The sequence below is a fragment of the Rattus rattus genome, chromosome 4, assembly GCF_011064425.1.
Source record: "Rattus rattus isolate New Zealand chromosome 4, Rrattus_CSIRO_v1, whole genome shotgun sequence".
Classification (NCBI taxonomy): Eukaryota; Metazoa; Chordata; class Mammalia; order Rodentia; family Muridae; genus Rattus; species Rattus rattus.
This window is the reverse complement of record NC_046157.1, coordinates 70,323,750-70,329,724: the sequence shown is the minus strand read 5'-3', so window position 1 is coordinate 70,329,724 and position 5,975 is coordinate 70,323,750. Positions and strand designations below refer to the sequence as shown.

General features: G+C 36.9%; 1 pseudogene; it reads left to right on the top strand.

Annotated features, from left to right (window-relative positions):
- Positions 1 to 2,932: 2,932 nt before the first annotated feature.
- LOC116898081 lies at positions 2,933 to 3,857 on the top strand (annotated as a pseudogene).
- Positions 3,858 to 5,975: the final 2,118 nt, after the last annotated feature.

The following is a 5,975-nucleotide window of genomic DNA, read 5'->3' as shown; positions in this document are numbered from 1 at the left end:
TCTTCTAATATATGCCATCTCTTGGTCTCTTTCATGCTCAACTGTCTTCATTTTTCTGCCTCCACTGAAATTCTTCAGAAACAGTTTGTCTTCTTGGGTTTTTCCTCCCCTCCTCCAACCTCAACTTCTGTGGGTTGTGCGGACAGAATTTTCTTCTAAAACCATGAAAATATTACTTATTCACATCACCCAAGAGCTCCATTTTGCTAAATCTGCTGGCAGATTTTAATATTTGCCTGTGCAGTGCATCAGAGAAGAACACCCCTCCCCAGAAAGTCTTTCTCCACTGGGCTCTGGCACAAACCAAGAGTGCAGATTCTTCCTGTTCCCAACATTAGAGCACATTTTTCCACTCCCAGGCTATGTTCTCTGATGTGCTTTGAATTCCATCACACGAGAGAGTTGTTCCCATGAAAGCCACCAAAATCTTCACATTCTCTGCACTCAAGTAGCTCCACCAATTTCTTGTTCTACCAGAGCCTTTATTTTGGCGTCTGCACCCATCTTGGAGGGCTTTAGTTTGCTTGCTTATTTTGTCTTTTGAGGACTTGTCTTTTCTTTATAAGTTTCAAATTTTGAGCCCCAAGTATGCTCACAGAACTTTTTAAAATTCAATTTGACTTTTTTTTTAACTTATTCTATTTGCATACTTCTCAGTGCCCCTTCCAGCCACTCCCTCCTCAAATGTTCCCCCTTCCTTCCTCCCTTACTCCTCGAGGCCCCCCTGGGTATTCTCTCCACTCTGCAACTTCAATCTGTGCAAGGCTAGGCACTTCCTCTCCCACTGAGGACAGACAGGACCACCCAGCTAGAGAACACATCCCAAGGACAGGCAACAACCTTTGGGATAGCCCCCACTTCAGAATTTTTGATCTAGAAATCTTTTGCTTCTTTTGCTTAATTTAGGGACCAAGGTTAGAATACTGAACAATTTACATAGAGCAGCACTGAGGAAAAAGATTGAGAAATGAATACAATGATGAGAAAGCAAGGCAGTCAATGCACAAGCCCCAGCCTTAAACCAAGGCTATCTAAGTAAGAGCCTCCAGTACTGCTGTTAGCTTGAGATGTCACCCATCAGCCAGACAAATGCCATTAGTGTGGTGCCACATACTTTTGGTGGATTCTTACAATTTTTGCCTTGCTTGCCTTCAAGATTCAGTTTCTTTCTCTTTGTCTCTCCCCTTTTTCTTACTAAGTATTCCAAAGCATGCATATGTGGTATGACTTGGAAAGCATCTATTAAATCCCTTCTAGGTAGGGAGGTGTGAGAAAGTGAGTTTGTAGCCTTTTGGGCTTCTCAGGTGAATGAAAGCCCCTGATTAGCAAATGTTCATGAATCAGAGACTGATTCTATGTGTTTATCAAATAAATGGAATTTACCCACAATACAGGTTCCTTAACATAACCTTTTCTGTGTTCACTTTTTCCTCCCCATTTTTCTTATATTTTTACAGTGTAGGTTACTCTGCTTCCAACTTTTTTATTTGCACCAAGTCATTTCTTCCTTTAGCGTTTAATAAAGACATAGAACTAACTACCTGTATTTCACTTGAATGCTGAAAAAATGCTCTTTCCAGGAACTTTTTTCTTATTATATTTCCTTTAATTGAAAATATATTTTCTCATATAGTATATTTTAATTACAACTTTTCAGTCCTTTATACCTCACAGTTCTTCCCTACTTTTCCTCTCATTTTGATCCACTCCTTTTCTGTATCTGATAGGAAAGAACAGGCTTCTAAGAGATAATAAGATACCACAAAACAGAATATGAGAAAACAAATCCTATTACATGGAACTCTGACAGGATAAGCCAACAGAGGGAAAAAAGGCCAAGAGAAGGCACCAGAAGCAGAGACCCACTCATCACACATTCAGGAATCCTATACACTGGAGTTAATAATTCACAGACAAAACAGTGCAGCCCTATGAAGGCCCTGTGCATGCTGCATCTGTCTCTCTGCGTTCATATGAGCTTTGGTCTTGCTGATTTAGAAGGCACTGTTTCTTGATTGTTAAGGTGAGAAATTTGATGGAGGAATTCCATTTGGTACTGGGTGTTCCAGGCAATTATCAGTCTCTTTTATGGTCATTAATCTGACTGAATCAGTGATGTGTGATCACTGTGATTTTTTTCTGTTTCTCTTTTATTCCACTTATATAACCAAATCTTAGTTACTACATATACTGAATGCTTTTGAACCTGTGTAATCATCACCCTATCAGGACACCTGCCTTTTAATGTGTGGACAAGCAATACACTTATCTTGGCCGTAGCAAAGGAGAAATTTAGACAATATGTTCCTAATGCATTCTTGTAATTGACTTTATTGCTACACTCATTCTTAACCATGTTTTATATAAAACATCCTTCTGGGCCATTCATATGGTAAATTTGTTTGGCAATCTTTCAATAGTAGCTGTGTCTTCATTAGGTTCCCTTACTCCAACATTTTTTCTTGAAAGCTTTGTTGTGCCCTGAAAATATTTATTTAAAAGAGTAACTGTAAAAATCATTCTTCATTTTGTGAATCTGATTAGAAGCTGACTCCCAAGGGATAAAGCACAAATCCCTTGACAAGACACTCAATATAGTTTATACTCCAGTATACTCCAATAGATTACTCATATTCATGTACCATATATAAGACAAAATCTCCAGTGCCCATGTGCTTCTCAATTAGCTTAGACAGCCTTGCATTCACTCATAATGTTATTTCCTACTCATTACTGCATGGAATCAATTGAAAGATTTTGCTATTACTGAATTTCAGGGAAATCCTTCAGTTATAGTACTACACAGGCAATGAGCAAAGTCTAATATATTGCTTCATCCCTAGTAGTTCCTTCAGTATTCACATAAATCTTTCCCAGTCACTACTTATCTTACATTCATCACATCTAATTTCAGGAGGCACTCAATGACAGCATGGAAAAGAAGAATGAAACCCTATGGTCAGAGTTCATTCTCACAGGCCTCACATGCCAGCCACAATGGAAAACACCCCTGTTCCTAATGTTCTTGGTAATATACCTCATGACCATTGTGGGGAACCTTGGTCTGATCACTCTCATCTGGAATGACCCTCGACTTCACATCCCCATGTACTTATTTTCTTAGTAACTTAGCCTTTGTGGATACTTGGTTTATCATCCACAGTGACACCAAAAGATGCTATTTAATCTTTTGGACAAAACTGGAGTGATTTCTGTCACTGAAATACATGACACAATTTTTTCCTTTGCAATAAGTGTGACCACAGAATGTTTTCTCTTGGCAGCAATGGCTTATGATCGCTATGCAGCAATATGCAATCCTTTGCTTTATCCAGTAGTTATGACCAATAGATTACATTAAAACACTGGCCTTGTCATTTGTAGGTGGCTTTCTTCATGCTGTGATTCATGAAAGCTTTTTATCCAGATTAACTTTTGTAATTCAACATATTAGATCATTTTTACTGTGATATTATACCACTGTTAAAAATTTCCTGTACTTATCCTTCCTTAAATTATCTGATGATTTTCATTTCTCTGGTTCAATACAAATATTTACCATTATGATTGTTCTCATGTCTTACATTTTGTTCTCTTTACAATTTTAAAAAAAGTCTGACAAGGGTGTAAGGAAAACTTTATCTACCTGTGGAGCCCATCTTTGTCTGTATCTTTTTATACTCACGGGCCTCTTCTCTTCATGTATGTGCTCCCTGCATCTTCAGAAGTAGATGCTCAGACATGATCCTCTCTCTGTTTTACAGTTATAGTCCTGTATTAAATCCAATGATCTACAGCCCCTCCGAAACAAGCAAGTCATAGATTCTCTGAAAAAAATGTTGAAAATAATGGGTTAGATCTGATTAATATTGACTAATTTTATTAAAATTCACAATATTTTAGAGGCTAATATGAATATTTTTCATTTTAAATAACTTTGCTTCTACAACTATTGGACAAGATTATTGAATTTCATTTAAATATACAATTATCTCCTTAATAAATTAGTAGATATCTGTATTCACTGTTCTTTATGCATAATATGAAAAATTTTTTAAGAATGTGTTTCTTAGATCATGAAAAAAGAAAAAGCATGTAAACATTTATATAATTTCATATTGTTATGCTATCGTGTACCAAATATTATAATTATTTTTTTCTCTCAAAGCATGTTAGTGAGATATGTTAGAGATAAAATTATATTGGTCAACATAGAAAGTCATGTTTCATTTACTCTATGTTGTTGGCAGGTTTGTAGGAGTTCATGAAGAAAACCTCAAAGATTCCTGAGAGCCATCAAATATCTTTCATGACATATTTGATGTGAAATGTGAATATTATTGGTAAAGATATTCAGCTCATATATATCACCATGAATGGGCAAATATTTGAACATAATCAAAAAATTAATGAAAAGACAGTCAAAGCTATGTAGAGTCAACCAGTATGAAGATGGTCTTAGCTCATTTGCAATCTTGTATTAAGACAAGAACTGATTTTTTTTTCTCTGAAAGCAATCCACAATTGGACTCATTAAGTTCATTGAAGAACTAAGTAAGATAAACTTAGAAAAAAATAAATAAAAGTGGCACCAGAAGAAGAGGAAATACTTTCATTCTTCTGTTAATAACTGAAGAAAACCAAACACTGAGCACACAAACCACACATCTGTTGATTTGCCTTGCACAGACAGATAGCGGAACAAAAGTCCTTCAATTCAAATGGTGGTAAGAATTTGATGCCATAGCACCTGTTGGGTGGCTGGGAATAAAAATTCCTTGATATTTGATACTTTCTCCAGAATTTTTTACATATAGAAATGATCCACCTACAGATGTAAACTTACTATCCATCTCTCCAAAATGAAATTACACACATTTTTCATACTGAAACTTTCATCCTAAGATCACACACACACACACACACACACACACACACACACACACACACACACACATATAATATTCAGCGCAATGAAGAGAGGGTAAGCATGATGAAAGAAAATGAGTAATTAAACTTTTTACAGACACAGACACTCAGGTAAGTCACGAGATGTCAGTACCGGGAATTGGCTGGGCATTCTGCAAAAGTGAGAGACATTGGTGCATTCAGTTCAAGATGAAATGTTTTTCCTCAAACCCTCCTCTCAGGGTTCAGAATCTATAAGAAGGGAGGCAGAAGTTTGAAAAGAGCCAGAGGTTACACAGATAACTTCAGGAAGATAGTGTCTTCAACATACAAGAGATTTTATACATGAAATTACAGAGACAGTGGCAGTATGTACAAGACCTGCACAGGTTAAGGACAGATGGGTTCCCAGCACTGAGGGGAAGCTGACACTGAATCACACTCATCATCCAGAAGTTATGTGCAACTGATAGACTAGCAAGGGAATCTTCTCCCATAGAGTCCCGATGGTTATACCAATCACATTCAGGAGGGCCCCATGCTAGGTAGTTGTCTAATACAAAAAAACTCAATGATATTTTGGAGGAATTTTCCCCATTTTTTATTTATTTAGATTTTTATGTGTTTTATTGCCTTTGTTTGTGAGTTTGTAGATATAGAACCATTTCTTTTAGGCACCATTTTATTGCCTTCTTTCTTTCTTTCTTTCTTTCTTTTCTTTCTTTCTTTCTTTCTTTCTTTCTTTCTTTCTTTCTTCCTTCAATCCCTTCCTTCCTTCCTTCCTTCCTTTCTTTCTTCTTCCTTTTGTTTATTTGTTTTTACACTCTAGATTTTACCCTCCTTCTGCTCCACTCCCCAACTGTTTCATATCCCAAACCTCCTCCCACCAACACCCCACCCCACTTCTATACAAGGATGTCTCCACCCCACTGACCCCACCAGAACTCTATTTTATTTATTTCTTCTCCACTAGTTTTCATTGGAGTCTCACTGGATATATAAAGCATAATCCAGGTCAAGCCTCATGCCCAGCAGTAGTTGACCAACACAAAAGGAACACAGTGGTA